General features: G+C 39.9%; 1 protein-coding gene across 5 annotated transcripts in view; it reads right to left on the reverse strand.

Moving 5' to 3' along the window:
• Positions 1–23,803, reverse strand: part of MYLK (myosin light chain kinase) — a 224,632-nt gene that overhangs the window by 196,177 nt on the left and 4,652 nt on the right. The window contains exon 2 of one of the 5 annotated variants that reach the window (XM_052792706.1): positions 1,197–1,338. The exons of the other annotated variants lie outside the window; for them this stretch is intronic. The gene's annotated coding sequence lies outside the window, so the exon portion shown is untranslated. The remainder of the gene's footprint in view (positions 1–1,196; positions 1,339–23,803) is intronic. 5 annotated transcript variants of the gene reach the window in all.

The raw sequence follows: 23,803 nt of genomic DNA on the forward strand, positions 1-23,803 counted from the left end.
TGACACCCTCAGCCTCCAACCAAGATTTTTTCCAAATTAAAGAGTCCTACTTTAATCTCTGGTCCTATGGATGTCATTCCATACCTCCGATTTTTCTGCCCATCTCTGAATCCTTCTCAGTTCTATCAAGCCTTTCTGAGTTATAGTCAGAGCTGCAGATAGGAGTTTTGAAAATGCCAGAATAAGTGTTTCTATTTTATTCTGTATTATAATTCCTAACTTTGTTATTTGGCCACCCCTGGAACTAACAAATTGAAAGAACTATCCACAATAATGGATAGTTTTGGAGCCAAAACCACTTGCTTTATATAAGAACTTAAATTACATTCTCCATTAACATATTACATTGGGATTCTCAAATCCTCAGTTGTATTTATTACTACAATACCTTTCTGATAGTCAATCTAGAATTAACCCAGACACCATGCTCAGTACCACAACATCTCCCCAGTGCTGTAAACATAGGAGAACACTCATTCCACTTCAGTAAGGTTTTTCAAGTAGAAAGCTGTTTGGGGAATAAAGGATACCATGAATTAGTCTCATATCATTCCTAGCACTTACGACATTTGACATAGAGCAGAGACAAAAAGCTGCAAAAACCATTCCCTCCATTTCTTAAAAGTCAATCTATAATGAATAGAAGCCAGAAGAAATGCTGTGTGCTTAATTCTCACTCTCAGCACTCTTGGTTTTTCCCCTTCAAGACCATGATATGGGGACATAAATCAGTAGCCTCAATTCTTCACACACACACACCTCCCAAGTTAACAGAAAAGATGAAAACCAGCTGCCTTCTAATTTGCCTCTGCTCTAAGTAAGTGATTCCCACATTTATCAATATTTCATCTAGCTATTTTTTGGCACAATCATTTTCCACATGACTTAGAAGTAGAGGGTTGACTAGGGATGGGAAGGGAGAACATAAATATAACACCCACGCAAAAGAAGAAAAAAACCCCAACACTGGTGTCAGGTTTAACAGTGGGACACTTCCTCTGCAAAATTATTCATTGTCTTTAATGATTTTTTCCTTTGCGACATGACTTTAAGTCATTTTCTCATTTTGAACAACCAGAACAAGAAAAACTAATATAGATTCTTATGGAAGTAGAAGAAAGCTCCTAATTCACTAGTTCAATGTTAACCGGACAAAGATTGACCAATATTAATGCACTCTTTAAAAACAAATATACCTCAAAGGGTACTTGGAAAAGGTTGCTTTTTTCTCACCCACTGAGAGTTTCCAGGTTCTGTGCATGCAACACTGGGTTCTGAAGCAACAACTGGCTCAGGACACTTCTAAGATGCCAAATCCACAGGTTGAATACTGCTTGCCTGGATAGCGAGTGAGAGAAAATTATTTCCAAAGGCTCTTGGAAGGCAGAAACGTAGTTTAACCTCAGAACGGAATATGCACACACACTCCCTCCATAGCACAGGGGAGGTCTCTGCCAGCTCCCTGGTAACCAGCTTTCTGGTTTGTTGACTAGACTGCTAGAAATCATTAGGGAAAGCAAAGCATGGCTTGGCAGTAATGCCCTGGACTTGGAAGACATGAGTTGAGCCACTATCACTTTCTGTGAGAAGGGGTAACTACAGTGACCTTTGTCAAGGTACTTCATCTTTCCAGGACAGAGTTCCTCATCTCCTTGCTTGTAAAAGGATAGGACCTTTGTGTTTTTAAGTGGAAACTTCTTAGCCCAGGAGCTGTGCCTGTTAGTGCTTGTACAGCAAAATGAACAAGTTTCTAATCTTCAGTCCACAGGGATCTTGGATCCACATCTTAAGTATCAGCTGCTACCAATGACAACATTCACCTCCTCCTTCCTGTCCCCCCAGCCCCTGTTGTCATGTTCTTACCCTTCCCTTTTTACTAACTCTAGCATTCATCCAAGCACAGGGGACGCTGGATCAGGACTGAAAATAAAATCACATTACAACCAGAAGGACCAGAATTTGGAGTTTGAATATCCTCCTCTGTTCCAAGGCACAACTTTTCAAAGGTCCCTGCCTACATTCTATCTTAGAAATACATTCTAGGTTTATGTCACAATATTCCTTAAATTCTTTGTTAAGGAGAAGACAGAGTGTGGACATAGGTCCATCATGCCAAAATCATGTCTAATCTCAAGTAAAAGCTTGTAGCATGCTTCATTAAGTAATCCAAGCCTACCTTTGTATATGGTTCAGCAGTCAGTTGATGTGCTAATATAAAATAAGTTTTCTGCAATACTCAGGATAGACAGAACATCCTACTGCACGGTAAGTTAATAATAGGATGGTAAAATTTAGATGACTGCACCTGACCTACTGAAGTGACAATAGCAAATCCAGAGAGGCAGAAACTGTCCACATACCAGTGAGGAGAGGCAAAATTACCTCCTACTGGACTATCAGATGACCTGCCATCCTCAAAGAAATCCCAGACGAGACAGAGATAAAACTCACAAGTTACATCAAACCAAGTTTCTCCTGCATGGATATACATTAGACAACTGCATTGCCAGAATCATAGTGTAACATTTATTTCCTGTTTGTTAGAGAAGATTTGATCTGGCAGGTAAGTATGATTTTCTCAGCTTTGTCATCTGTGTCTTTATAAAAATCTTTAACAGTATTACCTATTTTGGATTTTAAAAATAAATACTTGTATTCAGTGCAACTTGATTCAAAAGTATGAAGGAATATTTAAAGGCAAAAGGCATCCCATTCTTATGGAAGGAGTGATCAGCCTTGAAACAAGCATACCACAATGTGCTCGTCATGCTCGGCTTTCCAGTACATTTCTCCGATATCCAAAAGATACAGGAGGCACCTTCAGTGAATTGCACTGACAGTGGACATGTCCACACACACACACAACTAAACTATCAAAACGAGGGTCATGTCAGGGAGCCTTCCTGGCATGGAGTGCAACAAACCCCTGTTATAGAGCTTGTGACAGTAAGTCTGCTCAGATAGACTAGGAAATTCTGTTATTCTAGCTGTACAGAAAGCTAACCTAAACCATCCTATGAGTTTCTTCTGGCATTACCCATTTAGTAACAGACTTTCATAATAGATTACAAGTGTAATTATAAGATTCAACAAGTATTTTCTTCACACACAAGTGTTTACCTGCAGAGAACCAAGCTGGCATTAACAAAGCATTAATGCAAACTCCAGAGAGAGAACCCGAGTTACACTACTTTTGACTCCAGTCAAAAACATAATGCTCCTTTCACGTTCAAAGATAAATTACCCAGTTACTATAGAAACAAATTGTTGCAGAAGCTCTACAAGACAGGCAGAAAGTTCAAATGCAACTATATTCCTTCTGAAAAAAGGACTTGCAAGGAAAAGATGTGCTGTGGTGAGGAACACAACACTGAATGACATTACTGCTTTTAAAAATGTATGTGATTTCACAGGCTTTAAAGTCAGGAGCACTGATCTTTTATACTCCAAACAGCTAGGCGGATATTCTACAACTACTATGTGCAGTTTTAAGAACATTCATCTTTAGGCTCACAGAATATAGCAGTAGATTAGGAGAGTAAGACATTATGATTTCCATGAGAGATCAATAGACAGAGATTGTTTATCACATCAGAAAAAAAAACCTCACACATGAAAATATGATCAAAATGTACCATTTTTTGCTGAGATCCAGGAAGGTTCAGAATTGGGATGATAGAGACAGCTTTGTAAACTTTAAGTTGAATGAACTGTCCAAATTTATAAACTATGAACCAGGACCCCAGACAGACTGAGAGTTCCCCAGGTTTGGGAGATGCTGTAAGAGGTCTTTATCTTACCCAGGGATAAGCATGAAAGAAGGAAAATTACTAAACTGATAACATAATGGCAGAGTCCTGGAAACGTTAGCTGGAAAGGATCTCTACACATCCCTAACCCAATAGCCCACCTGAAGCAGAACTACCATCAACACCTGATCAGACCAGATGTGGTTTTGTCTAAACAAGCCTTGAATACCTCCAGAAACAGGGGTGCCACATTTCTGGGTAACCAATTCCAGTGCTGCACTACCCTCTAAAGCTTCAATGTGAACCACTCAAGCTGCAACTTGTGGACACTGCCCTTCATTTTTCCATCTGCCACTACTGAGAAAAGCTTGGCTGTTTCATCTTGCAACTCCCCTTCAAGTAATTGTAGGCTGCTCTTTGACTGACAGCTCAGTAGCAAGACTATATATGAAATCTTTGAAAATCTCCCACTAGAGTAGGAGACACTTAACAATGAAATCTCTTTGGAAAGGAGAGAGTGAGACTGAAGAGTCCAATTTTCAGTTTCCCACTAATTTACAGAATTTTATATTAAATACAATAGCACAGTATAAAATGGCATCTTTCATTAAAAGTAGAGTTTAGTTCAAAATGACATTTTTCTTCCACACTATTTAAAGAGGCATAACTTTTGCCCTGGTGTCTGTGATTCCCAGCTCTCTATCCCTCCCAAGAAGTGAAATAAGAAATTTCAGTGTAGAGGTTCTTTCCCTTAAGGTAGGGATTGAAAAGGAGAAGAATTTAATGAGTGTTATCTGCTCTGTTGGCACTCGGAAGGGCTATGATTGAGAGGAAAAAAACCCTGTGGAATATGTAGAAACTAATTTAATTACAAAATATAAATAGTTTCTGCAGAAACATCCTCTTTAAAATGAATTCTCTTCCAAGTTTATTGTCATCATCACAGTCTAAGTTAGATACTCAGATTTATGCTATTACAGGACATTTGTACTAGCCTGTTTCCTTAACCGAAGCAAACATACAGTCTAACTAGAATAGCATGTTTAAAGTTAGCATGTTCATGCCAAGATACTGCACTTTCACAGTTACTTGCTTTTCTTCCCTCTGCTTCTGAGCACCTTTGGGATATGTCTTCATAAAGCAGCTATTGAATCAATATACAGAAAATATTTTGCAATATGCATTCAAATTACTTTAAAGGTAAAATTTGGGGCCAAGTAATCAATTTGGGGAAAAAAATTAATCCATTTACCTCACTGAAGCCAAAACTCTTCCCTAGGTAATTCTCCTTAACTCTAAAGGTCAATGGATTCAATGAGTACATGTTTCCAATTCAAACTACTTGTGTTCATAGATGAAAACAGGCTAATGATCAGATCCAGATTGGGTGCAACTCCAATGACTCCATATGGTCTCAAACACTTGGAGAAGAACAGTCATGGTAATGATAAACACCAGCTGATCCGTCCAAAATATGAAGCTGCTCATGTCTGAGTGAGAGTTGTCTAAACCTGGCCATTCTCATAAAAATCAGCATTTCCATACTGCCCCAGTCTTCTATGCACTGAAGCCAAGCTGCTAAAGAAGCACAAAGAGGTTTTCTAACTTCTTTCTACATAAATTTCTCTTCTTATTAGGTTGCTTATTCAACCTGTACTAAAAAGTTCAAGTCCAAGGACTGCTGCAGTTTTATTTAAGTAAAGTTTTTTGGTTTTGGTTGTTTTTTTTTTTTAATGTATCAGAATTTAGACAGACGTGACTGGTACGCTTTTAATCTTAAAATATGTTCTATACAGCTATAACTTAAGGGGTTTGTGCTTATTTTCAGAGTACACTTAGCTAAGAAAAATCTGCAGAATGGCAGTTTTGAGAAGAAAAATGGAAGGAAGAACTCCAACACCACAATATTTGTAACATGAAACAGCTTTTTTTCTAACCAGAGCTTAACCCTGCTTTTCAAAGGGAAAAACATCAGTTATGAAAAGAAGGTGATACTTGGTGAATTTCCCAATGGATATAGGATGATTAGGGCAGTGGGCAACATGAAATACTAAGTGTACTGTGCTACACTCACACTGAACTCACTTTTAAGTAAATGGTTCAGTTGCACCTTTTTATCAAAGGAAAATAAACACAGACATGAAGGAACATGCATATTTGAATCCCACATTGGTATAAAGTTGTGTTTGCTTCAGTATAGGCGAGTAGAGGGTGGGGGTGTCTATTTCTTTTTCTAAAACCACTTGAACGCAGTTTTTAACAATTACAAAAGTCGAAGTAAAAACGAGTGGAGAGGACATGTAAAATGCAGAAAGCAGGCACTGGAAGGAAGCAGCAGTCTGTCAAGCCAATTATTTGTCTAAGCCCTTGTTTTCCCCTCACCACCTTTTTCCCAAATCCAACTAATAGGGAAAAACATCAAACAACCAACAGCCAGTATCCTCATTGGAAGATTGGTATCTTCATACTATAGAGTTCAGCTGCAATAGTATTCATGTTCCTTTAAGCCTCTGTTTGAACAATGTCACTATGGAAACAGATCTGTGATGCCCTGCACCTTATCAGGCCTTCTCCATTTAAATTCTTTTCTTGTGTTTTCAACAAAGCAATTCACTGAACCTCAACTAATCCAAGATTCTGTTAGGGGTGAGGTTTTCGGGGGGGGGGGGGGGGGGGGCGGCGGGGGCGGGCAGTGTTTTGTTTTGGGTTTTTTTTTCCTTCACTGCCCTGTCTCTTCCAAATGGTTCTCTCCCCCACTAATGCCATCTGACAAATTTTGTTTGACTCACATCTCTTCAGTTCCTAGCCCAGAAATATTATGGCTGTATTTATTGCCAAACAGATTCTATAGTTTTTATTCTCCCCCCCCCCAAGTTTTCAATGAAAATTCCACTCATTCAACAGCAACTTTTTCATTTTGGTTTTAGCTGCTAGGAATCTGCCGGCATCTACATCAGATGTGCCTGTAAGTTCTCTCTAGAGAATTCCTAGGTTAGAGGTATAAAGGGTTACATCTCTGTAATACCAACAGTTTATCAGTTCCAGATGCATATGGAATCCCAAATCCTGTGTTTACAAATTCCAAATATTAGAATACTTTGGGGGAACAGAGAACAGGAGGGGAGCTGGGAAGCTTCAAGGTTACTTTATACAAATGAAAGAGGGCAAATCTGGGTTTGCCCTCACTGCATCCAAATCTGGTGCACAGGCAAGAGCCATGGCAGTGCTCTTGCAAACTAAGCAAGTACTATAGCCTCTGCAGTAGTAAGTAAAATGCATACTATAATTCTCCACCTAAGTAGATATGAGCCAAACATTATTTAACCTTTGAGTTTTTCTAATACTGCCCATAACTGTAATTTAAAGCAAGGCTACAAGAGACATCTTTAAGGGAAGTTTCTGGTACTTTCCAGTGTGGGGGGAGGTGGAGTCTTATCAGTTTGCATGAGAGTTTTGTGAAGAGGAGAATGGGAGTCATAAAACAAAATTATTTTATTTGCTTCCTACCTTTGATATTCTGGGTTGGCTGAGGAAGCAGAAGATATGGCAACACAGTAGCCTAAGACATGCTGTGGCTGTCAGAGGTCCCAAGGTAGACCGGTATAAGTACAAAGGCAATTGCAATTAACTATCCAAATAAGTTTCACAATGAAGAACTAATGAAAACCTCCTTATGACTTCCACTGGGACAAGGCAACTGTATGTATGTTGATGTTTTAAGAAAAGGTGAAACTGGAAGAAAGCATACAACTCAAACATTCCCCTTTTATATATTTAGCTGCATTATTTCTATGCTTTCATTAAGCAAGCTGTCTGATGGAGGCAGGAACAGCACAGTTCACAAGCAATACTCACTGGAGTTCAGTTAGTATTTCAAATGGAAAGAAGGACTCTTAGGAACCTCATAGCAAACCAGTTTCTTTCATGTTGTTGCTACTGCAAATTTATATTTTCTTTACTCTTATCATAATATACCACCTAACAGCTTTTGTGGGGTGTAAAACATGACACATCATAGTAATGGATTTAGAGTGATATTTTCCCTGATACTTGCATAGCTTGTTTTGGTTTACTGAGGAACAAGTTTGAGATACGGCCAAGGAGAGGACCTGCATACCCAAAAAAGCCTTACATGTTCAAGTCCTTCAATCCAAAAAGGTAATCAAATTCACATTTTTTCCATGCATCTAACCATGAAACAGCAGCCTTGTTTCCTGTTTCCACACAGATCAGGAACTTGCTGTTCTATTTCAGTCCATGCTCAGGAGAACCATAGCAAAGCAGGTAAGCTCCCTGCTTCCAAATGCAGCATTGCCTCCCTGGAGAGTCATGAGAAATGCATGACAAAACCAACGTAGTTCATGGAGAACACATTTTTCAGAGAGTTCCTCAGATACTTTATGCTAAATTTCACTGATGTTCAACAGAACATAGATACTTCTGAAAAATGCTACCTACACAAAGCAAAAAAGGTAGAGACCAAATAATACACATTCCAGCTTCATCACTAGTGCACTAACAGGAATTTTTTTAATCTTTTATTTATTTATTTTTAGGAACTACTAGACTTGGCACAAAATAAAATGTTACTTTGTGTTACCCCTCACGTTCTCAAACTAATCATTCTCATAAGTCATCTCTGGCAGCTACTATTCTGCATCATCATCTCTTGCCATTGAAAGACTAAACACACTGCTGATTTTCAGGGACTTAAAAGCTGGAATATAAAATGAGAAACTAGGAAGTGCCATGCTAGTTTAATTTCTTGCCACAGCTCACCTTTCACTGGGTAAGATCAGGGCATTTCCGGGGACCCTGTGCATAAGGCCAGCAGTGCCTCCAACCTTCTCTTGCACAGATGGCAAAGGAGCACAGCAAGAGGTCAGCTGTGCCTTTCAAGGGGAACAGTTTTACACCCAAAGCTGCAGTTCTGCAACCTAATTGAGTTAACTTCCATATGTACATACCTTACTGGTTCATTTTGTTTCTCACTCTAAACATCCCTCTGCTGGGTTTTAGCCCCACTCTTGATAGCATAGTGTTAACAGATATCAAACAAACAAAATCTAACAGAAAAATACTTAAATAAAACAATTCTGAGTAACAAGGGGTTGGGATAACCAGAGACATAATCATGGGTGCAAAATGAACAGTGAATAGATTTAGGTTAGAAATCAGAAGAATGGTTCCAATATGGCAGAGGAGCAGCTTCCCGCTAACTAAAGAAAGAAGCCTAATTCCACTTGAAGATCAGAGTATGAAAGACACTGTATGGCACAGCTACTGTAAAGAAGGCTAGAGAGGCCCCCGTGGACCATTGGGTCTCATCCCCTGCAAGGACAGTACTGGAGTTGGATACTTCTGTGTACCACATTACATTTTCATCATCTCATGCAGTTCCCTCTGAAATTACTGAAAGTTGTGCTTACATTTCTGAGGGCAGATCTGGGCAATTTGCCTTTAGCCTCATACCACTGAATACACTTCCCTTTCTGCCTCCCTGCCCACAACTTTAAGAATTAAGCTGGGAACATAAATCTCTATTTCAGATTTCCTGAGTTTAGGCAGACTAAGCCAAGACGCTCCCTGCCCTTCTCAAACATCTATAGCAATGAACCCATTTTGGAGTACTTTCTTCTCCTATGGAAAACACTAGCCAATAACATTGATATGTATTTTCTCTCCATGTTAATTAGATTTTGTAATCCAAACTAGAGTAAGACTTTGGTTGCTTCTGTATTCTTCAGGCTGCTGTGGGTCCTCAGAAGACAACCGAAGTGGTGAAATGAATTTGGAACACTGGTTTTCCTCGAAAGCTGTCTCACAGAAAGCTTTAGTGATCCTTCCACTAGAGATTGCTCACCAGACAGTTGCCATTAATTACTGCATGGGAACATTTGGCCAGATATACAAAAGACAAATCATGTATTAGGGATTTAGTTGGTTTAGAACTATGGCAGAAGGAGCTTGCTTTCTCCTGTTGTGTCTTGTATGCATCATTTCAAATTCCTATGGCATTTTTACTGGCCTGGCTGTAGACAGAAGCAGGTAGGACTCAGTGGTGAAGCTGATGAAGGACAGGTCACAAACTGAATTTAAGTGAAGTAAATAAGTGGAGCTTTGCCAAAACCATGAGCCTTTCCCTACTACACTGCACACTACCAACCTAGAGGCTGCAGCAAGTTTAAACCCACCGTTAAACTTGAGTCTAAATGGAAGCCTCTATTTCATGGTCTAGAAGAAAATTAATTTGATGATTAAGAGAAAAACAGAGTTACAGCCTTGTTGGCACAAGCAGTAGTAGAACCAGCTGCCAGTCCTCTTGGAATGAGGAGGCATATTGCAATAAGAACCACATTTTCTGTAAGAAATCTCAGAGAACATTACTAACAAGTTGTCTCTAACATCTCAAATTTATAGCATGGCCTGGCTCAGAACCACTGCAATTTCAGAGCTTCCTCACAACAAAAACTGTTATTAAAGTTTGAAACTCTGGCCAAGGCTTTTACTCCTACAGCAGTTTATTATCTCCCTCTCTTCTAGTGCTAAAAGTGCAACAGTACAATGGTCTCCCTAGGTTATATGTTAAAACATGTGCAATAAGTGTTCAGAGCTACAGCATCCACCTTCCAATAAAGCACTTTCTGCAAGCCACTGGGGGCATGTGGGGTCCTGAGGTCAGCAAAACACATCGTCTCGTTCCATCTCTAGCTCTTCTGACATTAAGGGAGAACAGATACGAAAGGAAGAGAATTGTGCCCTAGCATGTCCATAGGTAGAATCATGCATTTATGTGGATGTTGTATGAAACAGTAATGCAATGAAGGTGAAAGAAAAAAATTCCGGGAATCTTCCATCTCATTCCTTGTAAGTTATGATGCACAAAATGTATGTACACTACTGTTTGCACAGAGAACAGCTCATCTAGACACAGTTGAACCAGTTTTAAAATGAGTTAGTGATGGTGAAACAGCACAGCTTGCAAATTCCACCAAGAAAGTAAGCTAATTTTCAGTTTATTAGGATATGGACTTCCCACTGAGTCCTGCTCCCTCCCCTTCAGAAAAATGAAACATTTTTCTAGGGGTGAAAGAACTCAGATCCAAAGGAAGAACTGCATTGTGACACTCCTGTCTCCCAGCTGATTCTTCTGCCCAACAAGTCTTCACTTTATATACTGATATATGGAAGAAATCCCCTTGTAAGGAAAAGGAGATTAGAGTTTAATCTCTGCTTTAACAATAAAAATGAGAAGCCACTTCACAAACCATTTCAGTCTCATGGGTTAAATTGAACCAGCTGTACGTGTGGCCATTGTGCAAACAAAACAGTGTGTTACTAAAAAGAAGCTATTTCTTGGCGGCACAGAAAAGTTGATAGGACACTACAATGTTGTCACAAAGGGACAGTTCAGTCATTTATTCTGACCCACTGGATACTGTCAGCAATTCAGTTTAACCCTTTCACACCTATATAGAGATCGATCAGTGCTGCCTGGCTGAAGCACAAAATACAGGAAGACAATTCCTAAACACTGGTGTCTCAAGAGTTTCTAACAGCTGCTGCCTCCTGCATTGACTGAACTCAAGTCTCTGAATTAAGTCCTGTGAAATCCAGTATTTGCCCCAAGAAACATGTCTGGGATTATCCCATAGATTCCACATGCACAGGATACGTGCAGCTTCAAAAGACAGCTCCCTGCTGACTAAAGGAGGAGCAGGTATTATAGGGCTTTTAAGTCTCTGCAAGCAATATAGATATCATATCCGTTTAGTGTATTACTCTATAGACTCCAATAAATCTACAGAATTCAGCTTACCACAAGGCTACTGTTTTTCAGAGCGACTGACCCAATGACTGGTATTTATTTGCTGAGACAAGCTCCATTAAAAAAAAAAAAAAAAAAAGACAGAAAAGTCCACACTATTTCCCCCTCATCACCACAAAGACAACATCTTGTTGCCAATCTGCCTGCCAGGAAAACATCTGGAAACAATATCAATACCACAATCTATAGGCATCCCTCCAATGCATTAATCAGGTCATCAGAGTTCAATAACTGACAGCATCTTTAAGAACTGGAAAGGATAAAGCTGTGGTAATAAGGCACAGTCAAGGACAGTCCCCAGGGCATAGTTAGTTCTTCCTCTCCTTTTTTTTTTTCTTTTTTCTTTAAAAAACATACAGCATTAGCATTTTTCCCCCCAGTGTTTGGGTTTAAATTTACCATTTCAGAGAACTTCGAATTGCAAGCAAGGCCTCTCAGTTTGACGCACACACACATAATGGAAAATGTCTACTGCCTCACTGAAGCAAATGCAAGTCCTCTCACACATGAGCCAGGAAAAGTCACAGACTTCTGCCTTGACGGTAGAGTTATCATATAAACCCTTAAAAGGGCATTGAAAAAGTCTGGAGAGAATTAAATGGGGCATGACAATGATTTGGAGATTGGGAAAAATATAGTTAAAAATATAAATATATACATATATGTTTATTGTAGCCAAAAAACGTACAAAGTTCAGTTTAAGATGGTTACAAGGTTTCTTATCACACAGGGCAGAAGTACTTTCATAGGGGGACTAGCAGTACTAGATGCTAAAGTTATCTCAGAGAAAGACATACCAAAACCCAGGGGCTGGAAACTGAAGCTGCAGAAATCTAAATTTAAGTTCCTTTTTTCTAAAGCATAAGAAAAGGTAACAAATCAGAAAAATGAAAAAAGTGTTGTATGCAATTTTGGTCTTCTCTCTCTCTCAAATGAAAAAACAGGTGGTTTTCTAGGAGATATGTTTTAACAACACAAATTACTATGTTATAAGACCAATGAAAAGACATCTACTTCTGAAAAACAGGGAATAAAAGCAGAAGCACAGCAAATCTCCCTTGATTAAAGAAACAAATCACAACTATTCAGTTTTATCAGCTCAGTACAGCTCTCCATTAAAAAAAAAAATCACTGCACTCAAAGTAAGCAGCTGTTCATTATCTTGGACAAAACTCTTTGGGGGCAGTGACAAGGTCTTCCTCAGTGTTTACACAGCAGCTGGCATAACACAACTCAAAGTTAATTGTTGTACTATGTAACTCTGTAATACAAAAGGGAACAGTCAACCCTTGTTCTGAATTTAAGTTAACCAGAAGTCTTCAACATAACAGCATCAAGTCCTGACACTGAACCTAAGCTCAGCTTTTGTATTCACAAGCTGAGATTCAGTATTTGTCACACAATTCAAAGTTTTTATTTTTCTAGTAAGTTCATTTTTTAATTTCCAGAAGTCTGTCTCCTGTAAGCCTGGAAACTTTGCAGAGCAATTCTCTTACAAAGCATGTTCACATTCTCTCATTTGAAGATGGAAAAGAGTGAATAACTTTGTCATCTGGAAGGGGCAAGGTACAGGGAGTGTATGTAATAAGTTTAAAGGGTGATTTTTAATCTCGTTTATTTTTCAGGTTACAAACTTCCAAAGGTAGCTAGTAATAGCTTCATTTGCAGTTCATAAGCATCTAAAAATCTTCTTGGTCTGCAGATGGGGTGGAATAGCTGTGGATAATAAGTCGGAGTTAACCTCTGCAAACTGTTTTTACATTGAGTCTCTCATTGTGGAAGAAATTAATATTTCGGCTTGCCACTAAATTAATTACATAATTTTGAGCTAATTAATCCAGTTGAACTAAGAGAACTAATGTTAATGCAAGTACAGGGCAAAATCTTACATTAGAGTCTCACAGAGAATTGGGATAAAAAATTCACCCAAAAATAATTGTCCGATGAGCTCTAGAAATTCTATATGAAGCACGCAGTTTAAAAGTACGAACTTAAATACTTGATAATACCTAAACATTCTCATGGGTACACTTGCATTTATAAGTCACTTTTCTGTTTGCATTTTTTTTTTCCAGTACATTAAGCTAAATCTAGATTAAGCCTACATTATAGGTAACGCAAGTATATTCACTCACAAGTTTTATTCAGTGAATTCCTAAACTGATTTTAGTTAGAATAAGAAAACTTTGCATTCAGACATAGCATCAGAAGATTCACCTTGCTTACCTTTTTTCAGGCCTTAAAGAAGTCCTTTCAAACTCCTTTCCCTCTGATACTTCTTTGTAAAGTGTTTTGAAACCTGGTGATGAAAGTAGTAAGAACTATATATTTGACCATACCATTTTGTGCTGGCTTTGGCTGGGGTAGAGTTAATTTTCTTCATAGTAGGTGGTATGGGACTATGGTTTGGATTTGTGCTGAGAGCAGTTTTGATAATAGAGATGCTTTTGTTACTGCTGAGCAGTGTTTACAGAGTCAAAACCTTTTCTGCTTCTCATCCCACCCCACCAGCAAGTAGGCTGGGGGTGCACAAGAAGCTGGGAGGGGACACAGCTGGGACAGCTGACCCCAAATGACCCAAGGGATATTCCAGACCATATGACGTCATGCTCAGCATATAAAGCTGGGGAAAGAAGGAGGAAGGGGGGGACATTCGGAGTGATGGTGATTGTCTTCCTGAGTAACCATTAGGCATGATGGAGCCCTGCTTTCCTGGAGATGGCTGAACACCTGCCTGCCAATGGGAAGTGGTGAATGACTTCCTTGTTTTGCTTTGCTTGCATGCATGGCTTTTGCTTCACCTGTTAAACTGTCTTTATCTCAGCCCACAAGTTCTCTCTTTTACCCTTCTGATTCTCTCCACCATTCAAATTGGGGGGACTGAGCAAGCGGCTGTGTGGTGCTTAATTGCTGGCTGGGATTAAACCATGACACATTTGAAAAACATTCTAGTAGAAATCCTGCAAATAATTCACATTAATGAATGGATTTTACGTTAGAAAAATGTAAATTAATACGCTGTTGAAATTATCAATACCGAAGTATCAGACAAGTGAAGTCTGGCTGAAGTAGCTACATAAACCTACCAGTCTAACTGTAAAGTAGAAAATGATATCTAGATAACAAGCAAAATCCTTCTGAAGCCTGGCACTGAGAACAATTCCACAGCAAAATACCTCCATAGAAGCCAATGATCACAAAAGATCCTGACAGCCACTGAAGTTTCATTTGATAGGATATCACTCAAGAGAATGGATTAGTCAGATACAGGACTGTAAAAAGTCTTCTGTATTGTGAAGTCCAGTTCCTCTTTATGACAGGCAACTCCTTCACTTAACATCATTTCACCTGCACATATTACGATGAAGTGATGAGGTACAGGTTTTCACCACAGATGTGACTCCAGTCAGCTTTGGTGAAGAAATTGCTCTGGAAAATTTCACTTTCATTTTTTTGCAGTAACTTTTAAAGTATACAACTCTACTTCATTATTTAGCTTCTCATATGATGGGGAACTCCTGCAACTCATCGGCAAAGTCACCACACAGAAACGGCATGTACATTTCCAACAGCTTTCTGGTCCAGGCAGGCATGTAGTAGGCTTGTATCCAAGACCTTCAACAGCAAAGCACAGACACATAGCTACATTTGAAGCAAGATTAGTCCAGCACTTGCAGGTTAAGTAAAGGCTCAAACAGACAAGCTCTGCAAATTTAGCTGTTTCTATTTACAGAATGCAAGGTGACTGCTGTAGCAGAGGACTGGATATGGCCCAGAAAAAAAAAAAAACCAAAAAAAAACAACAAACCAAACACTCCAGTTGTGTGCTCCTAGTAAAAAGAATATATGTGACTTCACTGATACGGTCCAAAGATAACACAGTGCTAGGTTTATTCAGCCACCTAGATGTTATTTGTCAGTATTGGCTTTGACTAGTTAAGCAATATTAATCAACAATAACTTGCTTGCATATCTTGTTTCAATGCAGGATTGCATCTGTAAAAGCAGCCCTTCGAAGTGCATCTGTAGAGAATAAACTTCCGTACTGCTCTTTCAAATGCATGCACATGCTTTATGGAAGAAGAACAATCTTCCAGTAACTGCACAAAAAATGAATATAAACATACTTCAGCTCTTGTAAACATGTCCACAGAGACCTCTCATATAACCACAGAGTATTCTCCATGTTTTTTCCATGTCTGCAAAACTGGAAAATTGCAAAGTTTTGATCATCACTGCATATACTATGTGTATGCAAAAGGTAATATATGTAGCTTCATTAGTACCCAGAACAGCTTCATGCCCAGCTTACGCCTCTCAATTTTAATAGATGACTACCACAGGGCATTGCAATACTAACAGCTGCCATATATCAACAACATATAAGGCCATTCAGAAACACTCAGTATTTGCCCAAAAGGAAAAGAAAGGGACAATATAGTATCGGTCGTTATTCTAGATCCATATACAGTTCTCCAGTGGAAAACAGACTTCTAAGTATAGGGTACAACCCAAAACAGAGAAAGCTATAAAGGCTACCTGTTGGGTAACACAAAGAATGGCACTGACATTAAGGGTCACCAAACAAACCCAGTGTACAGACATTCAATTTTAAGAAGGGAACTATATAAGGATGTGGCAAGTAAGAAAGAGGACACTAAAAAGCAGTTCAAAAAGCAAGAAGCCTCAGGGAGAGTTAGGCGAGTATTGCAGGACATAGGCCAGCTCTTAGAAAATAGATTGCTTAAGTAAAGACAGGGAAGCCTGTAAAACATGGCAAGTCAAATGTAAGTAGGAAATTAAGAGGGCTAAAAGGCAATCCACGAAGTGCCTGCAAACAAAGATCATGGTGCTAGTAAACAGCTCTTTAAATGCAACAGGAAGCCAGCTAGGAAAGGGGTCAAACTGCTAGATGACAAAGGTGTAAAAGGGGCAGATGAGGATGATAAAGCTGTAGCAGAGAAGCTCAGTGAATTCTTTACATCAGTCTTGACTGATGAAATCTTTGGGGAGATTTCCACACCCATTGCACTCCTTGTTGCGAACCTGGCAGAGGAGCCAGATTGATCTGAAGTAAATTCAGGAAATACTAGACCAAACAAGGAAGTTAGATGTTAATAAGTCACCAGGACAGAATAATGTTCACACAAGTTCTGAAGAAACTCAAATATGAATTTGAAGAACCACTAACCAAGGTGTGTAAGCCAGCCTTACAGAGAGCCTCTGTACCGGAGGACTTGCAGATACTGCCTGTGTAACTCCCAGCTACAGGAAGGGCTGTGTAGGAGAGTCTGGGAACCACACTCTGGCAAGTCCAACTTCATTCACAGTAAGGGTGACCACATTAGAAAGAATAAGAAAGCAAAGGATAGAGCTTAACAGACACTTTTTAAGGTGGAGAGGAAATAGCAGTGCAATCCCTGGGATCGGTGTTGGGACTGGTGTTACTCAGCATGTTCATCAATGACAAAACTATCTGATTGGGAAAAAAGTTGGCAAGTAGGCTTTAGTGTAGATAAATTTCAAGTAATTTGTCAAGGCAATACCAGCTCTAACCATTCCTACCCAGAAGCTGGAGACATCCTTGATAGTTCTCTAAAGTCATTGGCTCAGTGTTCAGCAGCAGTCAAAAAAGCCAGCAAAGTACAGGGCATCATCAGAAAGAGAGCAAGACAGGGCATTTCTGCCACTTCACACAGCCTGAGTGCTCCCACAACTTGAGTATGGTGATCTGCTCTCCACACACCAAGAAGGACATGGTAACATTAGAGGGGTGCAGAAAAGGGCAACCAAATGGAAATGGAGCAGATACTTTACATGGAGAGACTAAAAAGGCTGGGACTATTCAGTTTGGAAAGAAGGCAGCTGAGGGTGGATATGACCAGGTATAACAAAAAAAAAAAAAAAAACCAAAAAAACCAAACATGAGCTGCTGAATGCAGAACTGTTATTTGCCAAATCCTACAACACTAGAACAAGACGGTACTCGCTGAAACTAGCAATAAACCCATTTAAATAGAAAATACCTGTTTACCCAGCACATTACAAGCTTCTGGAACGTGCTGTCACATGAGGCTATGAAGGCAAAGGATGTCCATGGGTTCAAAAAGGGATTAAACAAACTCCTGGACAACAGGTCCATAAATGGGTACATATCCTCTAATATTCTTAACACAAGACCTGTGAAAACTGGAGAGGTAGGGAGAGAAGTGGGTCTCAAAAAATGGTTGTTGAAGAATCTTCTATCAGCTTGTCAGACACAATGCTGGGATAACTGGAACGCTGAGGCAGTTTTAATATTATTCATTTTTTAAGTAGACTCAGCATCCCCACATATCACACCACTCCCTGAGGATAAGCAATGACCAAGATTCATCAGTTTAGAAAAGTACCTCCTGCCACTGTGACAACCAGACTAGAATTCATCACATGGTTTAATACAGGAATATTATTTTAGAAATCTGCTTTCTGCCAACATATTGAACACTGTCTCTTAGTATCTAATGACAATCATCCATAAGCAATGCAATAAAATAAAATATACACATGGCTAGTATTCTTCCTCCTGTGCAGCTTCTGGATTAATTTTGTTATTTTTATCTGTACTCTAACCCCAGCAGAGGAGCAAGCTGATAGAAAGCAAACATATTCATTACCTATCATGGCAGTTGTGGGAGTGGGACAGGGACAGATATGAACAGCAAGGAATAGGAAATAAAACAAATTAGATGAGTTACAGGTGCCAGAGCTTTTCTTTTAACACCCTTCACCCTGAAAGCACCTTTTACATCTGTACACACAGTACAGAAATCCATAAGTAATTATTTTACCAACCCAGGTAAACCAACATTTTAATTTAATTTTTAATTCATCACAAAGTTTCATTTCAGAAGCATTTTTTAAATGAACACCAGCTTTGAAGACAGTAATTTATTTATATCTCAAAAAAAATGTAATCAGCAAAGCTGTATTTCCTGTCTTGGAAGTAAAATATAAGCTTGGACAGAAGAAAAAAAAATACCTCACAAGAAGTGCAATTACAGCAAGTGTGTCTTCAAGACAATAAAATCTTTGGTTTGAGGTTCAATTTAGTTCATTATCTTGTAGCTGTCACACTTTTAAAAGAAAATATTTTTGTTTGGTTCTTGGGGAGAAAAATTCTATGCTACACAGATCAAAAATTAACAAGGTTTGACAAAGTTAACTCTGACGCCTGCTCTTGACACAGTCTGTCTCAAAACCTTATGCTTGTAATAAAACCAGCTAGAAAGGAACTAGTACTGGAAAGCTATATATAGTGAATTCCATTCACCACAGAATACATAACAGGCATGAACAGACATGAAACACCATGCGTTTTTCTCCTCCTTAATTTGGTGAGAAGTAGGCTATGTTACTACAGTTCCCTACACCAATATCAATAATGATACATTGCTAATGTAATATATGGGTACCTGTCACGTACAGAATCCTGCACAGTGCTCATGCACTGATGAACAATTACAGCAAGTTCAAAGCAAGTTACCTTAGCTGTCAAGCAAAGTACAATATCCCCCCCAAATATAACATCAAGTACTAAAACGTATTTACACATTCATGTTTACTTTTACCATCTCAGAAAAAGCAAAAAGGATAAAGTAGTAAAGAGTTTGCAGTTAGAGCATACTACATAAAGTCTAAGGTCAAGATCACGCATGTGGAAAAAGGAGTAAGGTCCACACCATTTTTCCTGGAAAACAATTTGAACACCTCTGACTTTCTGTCCTTGCTGTTGAGATGCTATGCAAGTCATTAACTTTTGCAACCTCATTTTCTGGATATCACTGTGGTCCTATCAGGAACTGAGCCCCCACTTCTGTTCAAGCTAACCAGGACTACCAATTTGGTCTCCATACATCAACAACCACAGCCATAGCTTGGAAATACCTTGGAGAAGGAATATAACTTCAAGTTTCATATCAGATATGAGCTAAATAGATTGAATGAGAACTAAATACTTTATTAGTCATCTGAGATGAACTAGATAATGGCACAATTTCACATAAAATGAAGGAGCAATACTTCTGCTGACTAAGTTTAGAAGCATTTGAAGAAGACCGGTATAAAACAGCCACACTGACATTTACTCTGCATGAGATGTGCTTAATTGATCAGTAAGTAGCCCAGTACCTATCTATGTTCAGGCTGACTTAAGCAGGTAACTTGAACAAAATTCCCCGTCAATTCCAATAAAGCTTTGGTCCCACAGGTCAGGGCTGAGGCAAAATGGAGCAAGTGCTTTCGAGCCTGCCTGGTAGGCATTCAGGCCAGCCATGTCTGCAGGACACAGCACAGCTCCTGCCTCCTCACCTGCCCCTCAGTGTGAGGGGATTCCCTTATGGATACTCACCGCCATCCCACCGCCACGCCTTTATTCACATCTCTCACATAACGAGATTGTAACTGGTGTGAGTGACAGGTTGGACAGTGGGGCAGCCTGTGAGGAGGCCGTGAGCCGCCCCGAGCCAGTCCCAGCCGGTTCCCGCCAGCTCTGGCACTGAGGGGGCCCCAGTGGGGAAAACCACCACAGGCCAGAGCCTGACCATCACGCCAAAACCTCCGTCAGCCAGAGAAGCGCCTGGATACAAGGGGTTAGGGAAATAAAATGGCGGCCGCGGAGGGCTGGAGACACTCTGTGGGGTCATCCATGGCAAAGGGGGCAGGGACACCCCCGAGGGACAGCCTGCCTCAGTGCTGCTGCAGTTCTGTAACCTGCAGCGAGCGTGCAGCAAGCAGGGACTCGAGGGAAAGGGCTGAACAAATATTTATGTAAGCAACTTCATAATTGTTTGTGGTGGTCTTGTTCCTCAGTATCTGAATCAGTGATCAGAATTTTGTATTGACTGCCAAGAAAATAATAATAAAAAAAAAATGAATTCTTTGACTCAAGCCTGTTTCACCAACACCACAGAGGTAGCTTGCCACAACCTCTCCTGCAAGAGTACTACGCACCGTTAAGGCACATCCCTGAGCGGGGCTGAAGGAAGTGCAGAATGCAAACTCTGTCACTCCCCTGGGAATGCTGAAGTTCAGACTTCAAAAACCAGCAGCCTCTTCCATTCAAATGTGTTCACTTCACTCACAGGCACGGACATTTTCACAGCAATATGAAAAACCGCTGTACTGTGGAGCGACAGGAAAATAAGAGGAAGAAGAAAGGGAAATGAAGAAGAAAATGAAACAAACCTTCTTTCACCACTCCCCTGTCCGTGAGAAAGATGCACCCAGCCATGCAGACACACAAGCCAGGACTTCTTCTTAAAAAAAATCTGCATGATACATGCTCAGATATTTGCTTGCCTCTTACTGATAGGAGTTCAGTCAGCACTAAATACCATCAGCTGGTTTCAAATTACAGCCAGGGGAAGTAGTACCATAGAATTCCTCACAGCCACCCAAACCATTACTCTTCTATTTTCTTCCATGTGGGGTCACCACACCCCCTCTGGAAAGCTTAGAGGTATGATACCACTGCAGGCATCTTCAGAGAGAGCCTGACAATGGTGTATTATGAGGCTTGTTGTAACATCCTTTCAATATTCTTAAGGTCCAGTGATTTAGAGAAGAGGGTCTTTTGTGTCTCCTGTCAGTTCCAGGAAGCTCCCATCACTGGCATGGAGACTGCATATGGAAAAGAGCTGCTAAATAGACCAGTTAAAAGAATATAGGCCCAGTTTTGCTCCCACATTACTGAAAACCATGAATGCTGCAACTCTGTTGAGGTCAGAGGAATTGCACTGGTCTGATGTTGGGGGTGAGACACCCATACACCAGCTGTTACATTTCAAAGCCAGGGCTCCCTCTGTGATGGTCTCACAGGCTCTGCCTGAGATACAACCCCCGAGGCCACCACAGCCAGAATGTCAGCATTCAAACAGCGGCAGCATGCATACAGGCAGATCCCACCGATCTAACCCGCAACAGCACTGGAGTAAACTTACGCTGCACAAAACAGAAAAGGTTTCTCGCCTCCAAAACTAGGCTAGACTTGAACTAGTGATGTGGAGAGCTAGTAACTCTTTCAGACATGAAGCATTGACTTAATACCTTCCCCTTCTTCCACCAAAGGAAAGGAAAGCTTATGATCATAAAAGATCTAAGGTAAATAACCTGAGTAAAGCAGGCCATTTTTGACAAATTTCTCTTTCCTGTGTATTTTAAACACAGCCTGCTTATTGCTTCCGTTTTGCAACTTTCCTTTTGATATAATCAACAGTGTAAGACCATACAGACAGTGGTTCCCTGACCTAGACTTTGTGAGTGCTTCTTACAGAACATGCCCTCACACTTTTTCTTTACCCAGTCAGACTGTTAATACTTCCTTGTTCAGGAGAGATGGTCAGCGATTTCTTTTTATTTTTTTAAAATTACACTCATTCCAAATACTTGACATAAAATAAAAGATGTGAATGATAAAAGCCTTTACTTCAGTATTTAAAAAACTGCTTGCATCATTATAAGGAATTAATGGAATGATATATTTGTTCTGTTAAGAGACAAGTAAATTCATAAGAGTTAACACTGCAGAAAGTATGATTATACAACTACGTACATTTTGTAATGGGGTACTAAAGCAGGTATCCTTATTATTTGCACTGCATGTTTACACAGTAAATGAAATTGTGACTATTACTTAGTAGATACAGAAAATCTCACATCCATGTCTCACCTTGTTTATCTATTGTTTTGCACCATGAGTATTAATCAGTTTATAGCACTTAAGAAAACAACATCACCTTGAAATCAAATGCAACAATGTCCGGATCAGAACTAAGAGCTGGTAGCTGTAGGTCCTTTGAGTCATGCTGCCTGCAAAACACAACTCTTACAGGCCTTAGAAGCAAACAGGAAACCTGCAATATTTCCAGGCAGATAAGAACAGCTAACTCACAAAACAGGGATCCTCTCATTATTTGGAACATCTCAGAGTCTCTATGCCAGACCAACTACCACTGTGTCTCTCTCCAGCCACCCAAATCCTGATCCTCTTTGTAAGAGTATTTGCAACTCAGTCCTTGGTCTCCCCATTACCCACTCATCCTTTAATATTTTGCTGATGTTAACAATCAGGATAGTGATTTTTGCTACTTAGCAGCATTTCTCACTGAAAGCTGATTACACTCGTTTAGACAGGATATAAAAGGGTTTGGGATGAAACTACAGGCTTGGCAGTCAGTTTATCCTTCACTACACAGTTCTGGTATCGTTTTGGGCACATCTTTCTGTTCAGGTATCATCCCATCACTCCGCAAATACCCCAGATTACAAGACAGCTGAAGAATAACAGAAGCAGCAGTAAAAAGACAACTCAGAGCAATGGTCTTAACCTGCTGTGCAACAATTAGAAAAAAACCTGCAGTGTGTGTGTAAAACAGCACATGCCATCACTTTCCTCAGCCAGGAGGTTTGCAGCTTCAGACTACCTGTGGACTCTTGGCAATTTATCATATTTCACAAGAAGAAACAGCACGTGATGCCCATGACTGGCAACTAAGGCATCTTTTACATCTCCCACAGGTTATATCTCCTACTTTCAAACAGAATGTATGGTCTGTTTTAATCCTTTCTTGATGAAGAAAAGAACTGAAAACGTCCCTCAGTGACAATTCTGTATCCTATGGCACATCAGCTGCATGACAAGCCCTAAAAATGCCTTTGGCACCAAGAATCCTGTGCATACAAAACAACACTTCAGTCTGAATAATTAATATACCATCAGCTGGCCATGATTTTAGCAAGTGAGTGAATTTAATCCAATTACAGCAGGGGTGATGAGGTCAAGCTGACTCTTACTGAAGAATCACCAGCAAGACTGTCCTCAAAACATAAGACACTGCAGCTTGCTAGACTTATTTAGAGAGCTGACATACTGTAGTGAAGTTTAGCAATGCTCAGACTTGTTATAACAAAGGTAAGTGCCAAGAAACTGCTTTGTGCCAGCAAGCAGAAGAGGAAAGGGATTCAGCAAGAACACACTTTGTAAAGCACACTGTAATCCTAAGCACTTAATTGCCTTTGGCAAGAGCTGCATCCCATTGCTCTCTCAGAAGTCATTTTATCTGCAACTTGATGCTCACAGCTACAGCAATGAATGGAGTGGGGGAGGAGAAGAAACTGGGGGAATCAGCAAGAGAGCTACAGCTACCAGTCTGTGTTTGCTGAACTACCAAAGCAAAATATATGAAAT

Source organism: Harpia harpyja, chromosome 7 (assembly GCF_026419915.1).
Source record: "Harpia harpyja isolate bHarHar1 chromosome 7, bHarHar1 primary haplotype, whole genome shotgun sequence".
In the NCBI taxonomy this organism is placed as follows: Eukaryota; Metazoa; Chordata; class Aves; order Accipitriformes; family Accipitridae; genus Harpia; species Harpia harpyja.